The following is a 15,377-nucleotide window of genomic DNA, read 5'->3' on the forward strand; positions in this document are numbered from 1 at the left end:
GGCAAGGTGCAGCTCAGTTATTGACTCCGGTTACCTCAAGTTCTTGAAAAACCCACAAACCCATACATTCCCCACAACTAGAAGGGCTTCGCAGATGTAATAGTTTATTGCTTTTGTAAATCAGCCATCATGACGAAAAGTTTCAAATGAAAAAGTTGTCCCAAATGGCGTTTTTTTCCTACTTATTTTCTATATTTTTTATTGCAACACTTAAGGCCTCATTACGAGGCTGGTGGTCTTGAGACTGCCAGCCTCGTTTCTGGTGGTCCGACTGCCACATTACAACCCTGACGGTTGGACCGCCGCCTCTGCCATGAACATGGTTCCCAGCAGGATTGTGGCAGTCAGAGTCATGGTCAGCCACTGCAGTGCTGCTTTCAGCACCGCTGTACTGATCACTAGTCCAGTTTCCACCAGCCTTTTCATGGTGAGGACCCCAACATGAAAAGGCTGGCAGAAAACTAGTGCTTGGCAAGGGGCCCCCTGTACTGCCCCTGACCATGTCGTCGGCAGTGCAGGGCCCCCCCTGCCCAGCACCTTCAGAATGCACACTGTCTGCCATAGCAGACAGTATGTATTCTGTGGGTGCCGGGAGCACCCTCTGTGTGACAGCATTAACCTTGGCTCCATGAGGAGCCGAGGACAATGCTCCAGCAGTTTCCACAGCGCTGACCAGCGGAAACCACAGTTTCCTGAGATTTCTGCTGGTCAGCCCAGTGGAAACCTTGTAATCGGCCTGGGAGGCGGGGGGGACCACCAGCTCCAGAACAGTCTCCTCTCCACGGGGCTGGTAGGCCGATGGTTGGCCTACCAATCTCGTAACGAGGCCCATAGTTTCTTTGAGAAAACCTTGAAGGATCTACACAAATCATCCCTTGTTAAATTCAGAAATGTGTCTAGTTTTCATAAAGGTATAGGTTTGCGTGGTCTACCATGGCTTTCACACCACAAACTGGAAGGACGTTGAAAGTACAAACAATAGGAAAAATGGGGTATCTCCCAGTAAAATGCCAAAACTGTGGTAAAAAATGTGTTTTCTGCATCAAGTTGAACTGTTCCTGAAAGCTGGGAAGATGGTGAATTTAGCAATGCAAACATATTGTTGATGTCATTTTCAGGAAAAAAAACAGAAAACAATCCACAAACCCTGAGTACTTTTAGAATATCTAGGATGTTGGAAAAAAAGGATGCAACTTTGGTTTGTCAGTCTATGTGTAAAGAAAGTTATGGAGGCCTAAGCGCGAACCATCCCAAATAGCCAAAAAAGGCTCAGCACTGAGAGGGAAGGCCTAGCAGTGAAATGGTTAACAGTAAAAGTAAACTTCAAGTGCATTTGCAATAAAGGCCCATGTTCAATACAGAAGAGCCATTTATCATCATTTGTCTTAAAATCATCGCCATCTTCTTCGGTCCCATAATATTATAGTGACAAGTGACCCACACATATCAAAGTAGACATGGAGTTAGATTATCATGAACATTAATCCAATCCACCAACAAAAAACAATGTTATCTTAATAAATAGCCCTTTTTCTGTGACAAACAGGACAACAGCAATGCACTGTGCAGGACTAAACATGGAGAACAAAGGGAAGATTCACTAACATTTCACGTGCTGCAACTCAACAAGACAACTTGCTGCACTGTGCTGCGTTGTGTGAAAGAGAGGCATAAGTCAGGGACAGGGAAACAGAGAATTATGGCATATTTACAAAGATTTGGTGCACTGCCTAGCTCCAATGCAGGCACCCTTGTGCCATGCTGCAAGGAAATCTGCGTTACAAGCAGGATTGTTTTTGTGAAGGAAGGCATACCTTATACCTTCTTTCACTAAAACAATCTGCCAAGGTATATTCCTCTTTCTACGTATGCTGTACAATGCAGCACGCATAGGAAGAAGAAAAAATAACGAGAAATGTGCTGCCTTGCATTACTCTGGATTTACTAACCCACACAGAGCCACGCAAGAATGCTTTGCATAGCTTGGTAATTCCCATTTAAAGACTTGTGTAGCCTTGCAAACAACGTGTGTCACATGAGGCCAACACAAGCCCTTAGTACATCTTGCCCATATGTTTTTACACATGCTGAAACCATCTTTCCTTATTCTAATCCTGTGCTCAACTAGGTTAAATTTAAGCCAAACATTCTCACTTTGATGTAAAGAAGGGAATTTATCTCATTTTCACACTGCACCAAACTGAATGGACATTTATTTGAATTGGTGGCGGACCATCTAGAGGCAAAAAAGTACAGTGGTAGGGTACTTATTAAAAATCTCACATATAGATTTGTCATGGCTGGTATGATCATCTGGTCTGCAAATTTCTCACAGCAAATTAAGACTTTCGTGAGGAAGATATTGTGGGCCCAAAGTCATTTTGCGAATGCAAATTATTTGATCTAGTAACATTTTCTGTCGAAATATAGGACAACATTACAAGGGTGGGGGTCCAAAGACTGCCAGCCTGCCGGTGATGGTTTGACTGCCGTTGGTTCCCACTTGTCCGACATCAGTCTGACTTGTACTTAGCCAGGACTACCCTGAGTTCAGCGCTGCCTGGCTGATTGCAACTCTACTTACCACCAAACGTTCCATTGTGGTCTGACCGCCATGGAAAGGCTGGCAGTAAGCCAGTGCTGGGGGCCAGAGGGGGGCCCCTGCACAGCCTATGCCATGGGGTTTTCCGACAGTGTGCATTCTGAGGGTGCTGGGGGGGGCCCTGTGAAATGCATTGGCCCCGCCTCCATGTAGAGCCGAGGCCAATGCCGCTGCACAGTTTCCACTGGGCTGACCGGCGGAAACCTTGGTTTCCATGGGTCAGACCAGTGGAGACATTAAAATGGGGCTGTTGGGGCGACCACCAGCTCTGCTGCGATCTCCTCACTGCGAGTCTGGCAGTCAGCTTGTCCTACCACCTGACTCTCCATCAGGTCCATAGATTTTAATAAACACTATAGTTGTTTCAGGTATTTCATTATGGTCCACCCTCACCAACTGATAACTAGAACTGCCTACCAGACATGGGCAATCTAGAGGTAAATGGCGAACATTATCACAATTCATAATTTCTTTTAACCCTTCACAGTAAACAATTGCTACAAGCGTAATCCAAAATTTGACCCAACCCACTTATCTGTTTTACTTTTTTCTACTCAAAATGTCATTTGTTTGTGCATGTCCAACATTAAAAGTTATCAAAAATAGTATGCTATACCTATACAGTCTACCCTGCTGTTAAATTAATGTATGATTCTCATGAGGTGCTGTTTCAATGTTCAATATGTTTCAGTCATTGTGTTGGAGACTTTTAATAGGTATGTACTGCATCTTTGCTATGACATAATATTGGCACCAAAATTACTGTGATACTAAATATAGCAACAAAACAAATTAGGTACAAATATTGACTTGACATACTTTCTGTGTAAAGTTCAAAAATCTAGTGAACAAAAATATTGTCATTAAATAGGTGAGGAAATTTAACATGATATTAAATATATCCATATAATACAGAAACTATTTACTTTTTAAATTGTATAAGTTAAAAAACTAAAACTATATACTTTAAAATGAGTGTAAAAAAATAAATATTATCTAAAAAAATCATATTAAATAAACTTGAATAAAATAATACAAAAATGGGTATTAAAGAATAAGTATGAAACAATACATTAAAATGTATAATAAGCCTTTTAATAAAAATTAAAATGTTAATAATAATTAAAATATTATTTCTACAAAAATAAAAGAACTCAATAAAAAAGTAAAAGAAAACTAAAATAACTTTTTTAATTAAATCATAAAATGATCCAAAATAAAACAAATAAATTAATATTTAGACTCTGGAGGTCTCAAATTCAGCAAGTAAGCAAACAAAGCAACAGTAGGGAAAGTGTTCAACTCAGGAGATGTCAGATGTACTATTCTCACTCAAACCTGAGCAACAGCGGGGAAGTGGTTGGACTATGGCGGGGTCAGAGTTACTATTCCCACTAACATTTAGGCAAAAGTAGGAAAAGTGTCAGTATTCCCACTCCAAACTGTGCAGCTGGATGGAAAGTGCTGGACCTTAGAAGGTTTAGATTCAGTATTCCCACTCCAACCTGAAAGCAGTACGGAAAGTGTTGGACTTTGAAGGGGTTATGGTTACTATCCCAACTTCTAAATGAGGAACAGTTGGGACTGTTTTAAACTTTGGAGGGGTCAGATTTTCAATATCCACTCAAACCTGTGCAACAGTCTGGAAAGCATTAGACTTTGGTAGAGTAAGAATTATTATTCTGACTAAAAAAAAATGTACAATATGGGAAGTGATGGACTTTGGAAGGGTTAGATTTACGATTGCCAGTCCAAAATGAGCAACACTTAGGGCAGTGATTGCCATTGGAGCAGTCAATTATACCGTTCCCACTTCATCATAAGCAACAATAAGGAAACTGATTAACGTTGGAAGAGTAATTTTTACAATTCCCACTCAAGCCTGACCAACAGTATGGGAAATGTTGGAGTTTGTAGTGGGCAGGTTTACTATTCCCATTCCAACCTGAGCACCAATAGGGAATGTGTTGGACTTTAGAGTGGTTAATATTCTGACACCAGGGTAAACAACCATGAGGGGCTTGCTGGACTTTGGAGGTGTCAAATTTACTATTTTCACTCCATAATCAACAACAGTAGGGAAAGTGTTGGACTTTAAGGAATCACTTTTACTATTTCCACTCTAGCCAGATGAACCATAGCAAAATTGTTGGACTCTGGAGGGCTCAGATTTATTATTCCCACTCTATTCTGAGCAGCAGTAGTGAGTGTGTTGCACTTTGGAAGAGCCAGATGTACAATTCCCACTACAGTGTAAACAAAACTAGGGAAAGTATTAGATTTCAAAGGGACAACCTCACTATTTCCACTCCACCTTAAGCAAAGTAGGAAAAGTGGTGGACTTATATGGGTTCATATTTACTATTCCAACTCTGACTTGAGCAACAGTGCAGAAAGTGTTGGACTTTTGAGAGGTCAATTTTATTATTCCCACCGCAATGTCAACAAAAGCAGCAAAAGTGCTGGAATTTGGACGGGGCGGATTTAGAACTCCTAAATTTGAAAAGAAAATATAATTTAGAGAGCAAAATAAAGAAAGAAATATGGTTAAACAACTACATTAACAATATATACAAATTTGAAAAATTAAATAATTATTAAATTGATAAAAAATTAAAATTACAAGATTAAAAACTATATATCATTATGAGGTACCTATCACATAAAAATATTAAAAATATACTGTTAGAATAACGCATCACTATGAAAATAAAAAAACAATTTATAGACATATAAAAAATAGAATTAACATACTTCCCACCGTACGCCCTACAAACCCAATAACCCATCAATAAATAAATTAACCCCAAATCTGAACATTCTTTAAATATATTACCAAAGCAAAAAAAAATAAGCTACACAAAAAAATAGTTCCACATAACTAAAAATGTAAAATACAAAAAGTAATAAAACATTAAATAGTTTAAAAAATATTTTGTACGAGATTAAAAAAATATATTAATCACACAAAATATATTCTTACCTAAAATATTCTTTCCCACAATATTCTTGATATCTGAATTTTGACATGATATTTGTGTCCAATACCTTTTATGAAACGGCATTAAGGTTTTGCAGCACTGAATCAGCTTTTTGTAAATGAAAAGAACATTTGTGCTTATGCATGTAGAAAAGATTAAGGGCCAGATGTAGCAAAAATAAAATTTGCGACTCGCATTTTGCGAGTTGATGCGACTCGCAAAATGCGACTCGCAAATTGGAATGCCAGAATAAAAAGCGATCAGATTTTGCGACTCGCAGCCGGACTCGCAACGCTGTGTGCGAGTCCGCAGTTTGCGAGGTCGCTGTTTGCGAGTGTGCAAAAACGAACTCGCAATTAGCGAGTGGGTGTCGCAAATTGCGAATATCTTCAAAATTGCTTGCAGATGCAGCAGAAAACTCCAGAAAGCATACCAGGACATCCTGGAAACACTTCCTGGCACATGATGATGACATCACAGCCAGGAAGTTAACAAATACACCTGGGAGGAGGGCTCAACAGTGAGCAGTGTCTCTGCCACTCACAGTAGGGTGCTGAGGAGTGGTAGGCACAGCACCATAGACGCAGCAGGGACCAGCCAGGCTGGCAGGAGGGGCAGGAGATCATAGATAACAGCCAGGACAGATTCATGTGGCACATGGCGTTAATGTGCCACATGACTGGTTGGCATTTTCCTGCCCATGGACAATTTCAACTTGTATATAGTTTCTTCATGACATTAATAAAACAGTTATTTTTGTTCCACTTAACAAATGGTTAATAGGTGAGTATGGTGGGAGTTGACACGTACCGTCCAGAATATTGCATTGCAATGTGGTCCCGTCTCAGTCTGCCTTGATTAGCTAGACTCCTATCCCCATGATGGCGATGTGGTTGTTCTTGCTCTTCATCATCAGGATCTGGGTCTGCAGGGGTGAGAGGTAGCCCACGTCGGGTGGCTATGTTGTGGAGGATGGCGCATGCGACCACAATTTTGAAAGCGGTAATGGGGGTGTATTGGAGGGCGCCTCCGCTGCGGTGGAGGCATCGGAATCTTGCCTTCAGGAGTCCGAAGGTGCGCTCTATGAGGTTCCTGGTCCTCTTATGCGCACTGTTGTATTGCCTCTCTGAATCATTGCTGGGTGTTAAAAATGGAGTCGTGATCCATGGCCTTAGAGCATATGCACTGTCACCTGTTGGGCACAAAAGTACACTGTTAGTAAGTCCAGATAGTCGTGCACAGTGACCTGTGTGTATGTCTGCAAGGTGTATGCAGCTCTACCTAGGAGGTATCCGTCTCCAAACTCCCCACGTTCCAGGCGTTGATGTATCCCACTATGTCTAAAAATGTATGAGTCATGGGTACTGGCTGGAAACTTAGCTACGATGTCTGTGATGACGTAATGGGCATCACAAACAACCTGTATGCTGAGTGAGTGGGTACACTTTCTGTTGCGGAAAATATGTTCCAGATTAGCGGGGGGGGCATATTTGAATGTGTGTCCCATCTACACATCCAATGACATGGGGGAAGTGGGCAATGCGGTAAAAGTCCAGCTTCGTGCTGTTAATTTCTGCCTCATTCCTTGGTAAGTATATGAACTGAGACCTGTGCGCTACTAAGGCATCTAGGAATGCCCTGAGGAACCTTGACACTGCACTTTGGGATACCCCACCTGCCACGGCAATGACCCCCTGATAGCTCCCTGAGGCCAAGAGGTGCAGTGCGCATAGTACTTGCACATGCGTAGGGATGGCGCAGCCACGCAGAGTCTTGTGTTCTAGCTGTGGTTTTAGTAAATCTATTAATTCTAGAATGGCAACGCTGCTAAGGCGGTATTTATCATAGATCTCCTCTTCAGTTTGCTGGAAAAGGGTCTGCCTTGTTCTATATATCTTCTCCTGTCTGTGGCCCCTCCTCCTCCTCTGCTGGGCTGCGTAGACTCTCCTCCTCACTGCTATCAGGTATATGTCCGCCATCTTGAGTGACCCAGATGCCTTCTGGGTCTCCTTTTATACTTTGGTAATGGTTACCACCTGCTCTGAGTTAGTGGTAAATGCGACTTGCAAACTGGGCTTTTTGCGACTAGTCGCAATTTGCGAGTTGCAATTGCATATGGTTTGCGACTCGCAAATTGCGACTTGCAATTTGCGGGTCGCAAAATGGGGTCGCAACGGATGCGACTCGCAAACGGGTCCCATCGCTTTTTGCGAGTCGGAAATGGGCTTTTTGCATCCCATTTCCGATTTTGCACTGTCGCAAATTGCGAATCGGCCCGTTTGCGAGTCGCAAACGTTTGCTACATCTGGCCCTAAATGCCTTTTGAACTGTCTCTGTCTTGGTGTGTTCTCACATCATCTAAAAATATCCCTTCTGGGGAAAATGTAGTTTCCATTTCTGGATCTCAACATCTGAGGAACGAGGGAGTGACCTGAGATGGCTTTCTCTTTGTTGTTTTCAGCCCACAGATTGTTTTTCTCTCTTCTACATGGGTGTACTCACACTCTTGTCAGAGCTGCATGGCTACTATCATTTCTTTGTGGCAAGGCTAGAACTGCATCAGGCTTGGACAATTATTATTTAGTAAACTTGAATTACAATATAGATTTCACATTATACTATAACTCATTTAACTTCAACAAGTAGTCTAAATGGCTGAGCTGTACACCAACACTTCATTTCTGCAACAGTATTTATCTTAACAAAGGGAAACATATTGGGCAATAATTATCTATGAGAAAATGGCCCTTTTTGAGTTATCACACATTTTTTTTGCTGAATATTATTGCTGGTTTTTATGCTGTATACACTGAGAAACTGCTGTCCAGCACCCCAATGAATGTTGTTCAAATATTCATCACAATTCCAATTTACTGATTTCCTGTTTTTGTTTGGTGTGGACTAACCCCTAAACATGTAGAAATTGGTCCCTTATGATAGGGTTATTTAGCTTTTCTTTAAGACCATAATATATGGTGCAGAAATACACCCATGGCCTGAAGAGTTAAATATCACCTGTGGGTGGCAGCAGTTGTTGTAACATCCATTCAGTGTGACAAAGGAAAACTTGGCTTCAGGTCTACTATTTTAGCTTGACTGCTTGACAGTGTAAAACCGGCAGTGCGACCTGGTATAACAACACTTTTTTTTACAAGTAAACACCACGCTTTGAAATACAAGTAAAACATCTATATATCAGCTTTGTAGCCTACAAGGTAAGGTGCATGGTATTAACAATGGGCATGTAGAAATAAATGTTAACATGTCCCTTGAGTGACAAGGCCCTAATAGCAGTTTTCTCTGTGACAGGCCTATCAGTCCTGCATAGGAAACCACACTAAAGATTACAATACCAATAATGTTAGCACAGGAAGGCAACAAGCTATGGAAATAATTAAAACACTATTTTACTAGTAATTAAAGAACAATCCAATGATAAAGTCAGATCTTTAATCAATATAGAGGAAAATTAGCTTTCAGAACGTTACCCTTTACCTGCCAGAACTGTCAAAAGGTTAATTAGCATATGCCTCTGCCAGATCCCAGCACTTGCTCCAGTCTGGGAATAGGTGTGAAAGAGGTATAAAATGAGCCCTAGAAGCAAACAATAGGCTGCTCTAAATGGGCATAGATGAATCCTCTGAACTTCACAGAATATGCAGAGTGAATGAGGGGTTGTAGGCATCCTGTTGGCATGCCTCTTTCAAATCTTGCTTTACAGTTCACTTGAACCACACTCCTTCCACTTAAAATCCAAGGACAGAAAGATCTCCAAGGATCATAAGGCTGATAACCTAGGTGGCTCCAGGAACATAAAAGCGTAAAAGAGCTGAAGAGAACATTCCTGTGACAAAATCCCTGCTGACCAGCATCAACTGGACCTGAACTTAACTTTTCTGTTGCCCTCTGCCTGACACCCTGAGAGTCTCTATGTGCTCCTCCTGAGGTCATAGAGGCCTTTAGGTGTAATCCTGTGGGTGCTTGGACAACAAAGCAAGCTTGGGAACATTATAATATTTTTGCTCCAGAGCTTCAAGGGGCCAAACCATTAAAAGTATTTGACCAACAGTCCCACAGCATCAGATTGAATTTCAGGTTTGTCCCATTTATTGTCATCCGCTAAATAGCCTTGCAATATGAAGTATCATTACAAAATCAACATTTGCTTTATTACATAAATAAGTAATTTACGTCACACATAATACAACATCTACCAGTTCATATGTGTGACTAATGGTTGGACTATCTATGAAGGGATGATCAGCAACTCAATAATCATAACTCTTCCATCCCTCAATAAAATGTTTACAGTATGCGTCTTGTAATCAGGTAGCTAAAAACATTATTATAGCAATTAAGTAAAACATTATAAAACTAACAATAGAAGAATGATCATCTCTTTCCAGAGTCACAAATAGCAATTCATCAGTCTAAGGACATATTCTGCAAAATAGGAGGGACTTTCTGCTACCTTAATGGAACTATTCCTATACAAATCCCAGTTTATCAGCCCTACAGGTAGGATGCCTGACCTAACCTAACCTAGCCTCCCCAGTGCCTGATTGTTGACCATACTAAGCATAAATAGGAGAACACTGAACTAGAAATTTTTGTTCAACTCTCCTATGACAGAATATTAATGCCTTTGATACAGACTGGATACGATATAGTTTGAATAAGGGAAGTAACCATCACTTTTGGACTTTCTTTGTGAATATCTCTATTATACTAATCCAACACTTCTTCAATTGCCTACAGTCTAGAGTCTTGTGGGACTTACTAACATTGCTGTTTGATGATGATACCCGCATGAGACCAGAGGCAGAAGAAAGAGGGGCATTAAAAGCCCTATCATCAATATCAGAAGTGCCATTCACTCACCATCTATGAAGCCTGATGTCACAATGATGACCTACAAAGTGTAAGCTTGCATCTCAGAATGAGATGGTGCTGTGGGGAACTGGACATATAGGAGCGCGGGGCTTTTCAAATCATTCCACTGAGAAGAGAGTGGAAATAATACTTGGGAACTGTGCTGCTTTACCTATGGGATTAGACTACATCCTGTTCTATTGTACCATGACATTGTAATGATGTACTGCCTGCTAGTCAGATCTTTTTTTTTACCATGGTGTAATTGGGTAAGTTCGTTGCGTTGTATAACAGCAAAAATATAAAAAAAAGAATCATCATTTACTGGCTTGGACAAATTTGGTACAAAGAAGCAGAAGGTGCTCCATAGCATTTTTTCTACAGCTGGACAATCACAGTAATCAGTTCCCTTTGGTGCATACTGCATCTTGCTAGATATATCTTGGATGGAAAGGTCCCCAGTCTAAACCTTACAGATAAGGAACACTTAGTTCTGGTTAAATAAAAAACAGATAATTTCCAGCCCCTAATTCCATCTTGTATAGACATTACTCTGGCAATAAGCTATATTACTGTATTTTGCATGTATGGTCCTCTATCGTAAAAGAACAGTAGCAATTCTTGATTACTTCTATTGCATCTGGGCAAACCTCAGAGGGGTCTTTCCAATAATGCTCTAATTATAGTGATCATCGAAAGTTTTTAATGTACTTCAGCCGATTGCGTCTAACTCCCAACCACATATACAGCAATTTCTAAGACTGAGATTAGGGGTCTCCTATGCGGACAGACCCAATACAATACAGATTTCAATGCAGCCTGATCTGCTATGGTGAATTTGCCTATCTCCAAGTATAAGGGTTATAATGTGGTTCCATGATCCACAGGGACCTCAAACAGTTGTTCTCTAACTCATAAAGTTTCTTTAAATTGCCATAATCCCACAGCTTTGCCCCATACAGTGTAGCGACCACCACTTTCTGTTGATGAAATTGCAAAACTATGCTTACAGACAGACTAACCACCTTTTCCCAGAAGGCCCCTGAAGTTTTTAATAAACTAATGGATGCTTTATTTAGCTGGTCTTTCTATCTCAGCTGATTTTTCAAGTGACTACCTAAATAGTCAGAATGCAACACTCACTCCAAAAGTTCACTATGGACTCTGGAGTCTTTCTAAGAAGCAGCAACAAATAAACAAGCATGATGTTAGTTTTCTTAATGTTTATGGTTAATTCCTTATTGATGAAGAACTTATAAAACACTACAGCAACCCATGCAATGCATGTTTGGTTCTAGCTTTTGACAGATGTTCAACCACATTGTTTAGGAATAAGCTAAAAGGTACTGGAGACAACACACAACCCTGGCTCCTTTTCACTACTAAAGGTATTGCTACACTCGCCTGAGAGTCCATAATGTACTATGGCTGTGTTGTAGGTATTCGGTCCAATTATTGGACTCAGGAGACGACTTTCGACACCCATCTCATGTAGCGATAAACATAGCTTCTCTCAATTAACGAGGTCAAAGGCCAGGTCTACATATGCTAGATACATTAGGTTCTTCCATAATACAGTATACTTAAAAGCAATCATATGGAAGCAAACTGATTGGTCCACCTTTCCAGCCCAAGACCTGAAACCAGACTGCACCTCAGAGAAGAAGTTTGTATTATGCATCCAATCCTCAAATTTATTTAATAACACCTTGTCATGGATCTTCCCTGATTCGTTCAATAATGAGATTGGGTGATAATTTGATGGACTTTTTCAATTGCCTTTTTTTATGTAATAGTACCAATATCACAGATAACCATGATGACGGTATCATGTAATTCATGACATCATATTAAATACCTTTGTGAAGACACTGACCTAAAACCCAAACTCTTCTGTAATTAAATCAAGGCCTGGTGCTTTATTTCTTTTCATGCTAAGGATGGCTCTTTCCACTTCTGGTACTGGGATGGTCATCAGCTGCTTTTCATCCATATATTATTTATTATTCATCATCGCTATGACAGGGCTGCCCATACCCTCTTTCCTTTCCTACATCAGGGACAACTTTCCAGAACTTTTTTGAATCCATCCTGACACTTTCTTCAATTCTATCCAGGATCTTTCACCTTACTCCAACCTTCAACTTTGATTAAACATTAAACTATAAGAGGTATTATGGCTCGAAAGTCTGAATTGTGGTACTTGCTTTAAGACGAAGAAGACAGCAAATATCCAATTCCAAACAAAAAGACATACCACACCAGAATGAAAGAGTTAAAGTAGAGTTTTAAATGGCTAATCAAATCGATCTGGACTTTCTTGGCAATACCATGCACTTCAAGACACTTCTAATCTTTCTGACCTTACAGACCACAAGCAGCACTGGTGCCGCCTTTTGGCTGACACCGCCAATATACACAGCTCAAAACCCCTGCCTGCCACCCTATCGATGCAGACCACAACATACTGGCAGCAGCAGCAGATAGGTCAGAACTGCGACACGTAGATCGCCAAGCCAACCGGGACACAAACACTGCTGACTGCCTCCACAGCCGAGGAAGAGGGCACACAGATCACCCAACTCCTCTGTTCCTGCCTCACCTGTCTACCTGTCTATCTGCCTGTCCACTCAATTGTGCTTCTCAATGTGGGCAGCGAAGGGCGGCCAAGGCATTGGTGTTCAAGGACAACACAACACAGGATTTATATTCTTTATTTTTCAACAGGTGGTCCTTTCTCCTGTTTCTTATGAAGCACCATTCTACCTCTCCCTCTGCACACCAGCCCACCTCTCTGAGCTTCTTTCAGGTTGAATACAGTCTCCAGTTTCAAACAGTCCTTGTTCAGAAGGCTTTACTTCTACCTCTAGCCCTGCCGAAAATAGACGCCCACAACATCCAGCACCAGGATAAACAGCAGCTAAAAGCCAAAGAATAAAGCGGCACTGAACACATCTGCCTGTCAATAAAAAGTCCACACTGAATAGCCACCCACACTGCTACTGCTCCTGTCTGCTGGCCTTTGGGCTGCTTGGTAAAGTGCATGAGCAGAAGCTTGCAGCAGGCCATGAACCGTGAGCCCAGAACGGTGGATCTCGGACCGGCATCACACTGGCCCCCTGATCCTGTATCTTGCACCTGCTCAGACGAGAAGACAAACCCGGGGCAGCAGGTGGTTAACCGCTAATTCTGGGAGTTTCTGACACACTGACACCGGCTCCGCCTTCCACATACTGCTGCACTGTGTAGTGCATGTATGTGTGCATGTGATTCTGTCCGAGAGTCAGCAGACAGACAGATGATAAAGCACTCAAATCTCTTTTCAGATTAGGACTTAGAAACGTTTTCAAATTTCCCCACTTCCAGGCCCCAGTAGAGCCAATTTACATGGTATATCCAACCCGCACTCCTTTGAGGGCATCCTCACATCATGCCTAAGCCCCTGCCTACTGTGCCCTGTAACCACCATTAGCGCTTTGTGCCTTCTGGCACTATTTTTACTTAAATCTTTAGAAATTCACATCTTGGTTCTCCGGTTCCCCGATTGAAGTTTTGCTGTTTTGGCGTCATTTCACTTATGCAATTTTCCTCTATTGTTACGAATCGGAATGGAAATTTAATTGTGTTGTGTTTTTGACTTTTTAAATTGTTTTAGTACTTCTAAATGTTTTACACATTTTCCTTAAGTTCAGTCTCTCTGTTCCGTGTGATATCTACCAGGGGTTGAGCTCAGGTTTACATTTCTGAATCCTTTGACAGGCCTAACAAATTACAAATTGTATTGCTACCATCCACCTCAACTAATAATTAACTTTCTCACATTATTATCTAAATATATGACTACCAATCTCAGCCTAAACTGGCAGCCAATAACGTTTTCTTTTTACACTTTATCTGTGCGAAGAGTATTTTGTTCCATATAGCATTTACTTGCCAGTTCACATATGCCCTTCATTTTTTAAGGTGACAACAAAGAAGCTTAAGGCTTTTGGAAAATTAAACACTAATCTTAATAAGTAGAGCCTATGTATTCCACCCAGTAACTCTTCAGGTTTATAATTCCAAACATTTTTTAAAAGTTTTATTTGATGAATATATATGTGCAGGTGGACAGATAATAATCTTACAGCAAAATTCATAGAGCCATAGATAGCCAAAAACATAAGACATTGAATTCAAAGATAAAATTCTAAATCAGAAGAATCAAAATCAAAAAGAAGACATTCTAGCTTCAACATTATAATTAATTCACATCAAATTTCATTTTGTTCCACATGATACATATTCCCAGTCAACTATTCATTTCCTTCATTCAGGCTACCCATCTCATACAGCTCCTTGTGCTACCAGTGTTTCGTTACGCTCCTAAATATCTTGGCACTTCCGTGTGGCACTTCCGTGTGGCACCAATTCTTTGAGCATAAAGTTGTTCCTTGAGCTGGGCTAATTTCATTTTGCACTCCCAACAATCAAATGATGGAGGCAAGGTTGTTCTCCACTGCTGCAAAATCAGTGACTTCGCAACTAAGGACTCAATAAAGAAAAACTGCATTGGTCATGTTGGCAGCTCTAGATAGCTATAAATTCCAAACCAGGGTCCCAATGGGTCCAGCACAAGAAGCACCTGGAGTTGTTTTCTAATCCACTGGAACACCTTTTCCCCAAAACTAGTTAAGACAGGACAAAGGAAATACACATATAGCCATTCTCTCAATGGCATCTAAAGCATTCCCGTGGAAGTAAGGGAAACATCTTGTTGACCCAAAGGGGTGTATAGTAAACCATCCATTTTGCATAGAAAGCCATTCTCTTGATTGAGCACCTATTAAGGCTTTATGGGAAAGTAAACTATCCTGCTTCCAAAGCTGGGGATCTATTACACAGTCCAGAGCTGTCATTATCCTATTTAAAACCAACGGGAG

This window comes from Pleurodeles waltl, chromosome 2_1 (genome assembly GCF_031143425.1).
Source record: "Pleurodeles waltl isolate 20211129_DDA chromosome 2_1, aPleWal1.hap1.20221129, whole genome shotgun sequence".
NCBI classification, from domain to species: domain Eukaryota; kingdom Metazoa; phylum Chordata; class Amphibia; order Caudata; family Salamandridae; genus Pleurodeles; species Pleurodeles waltl.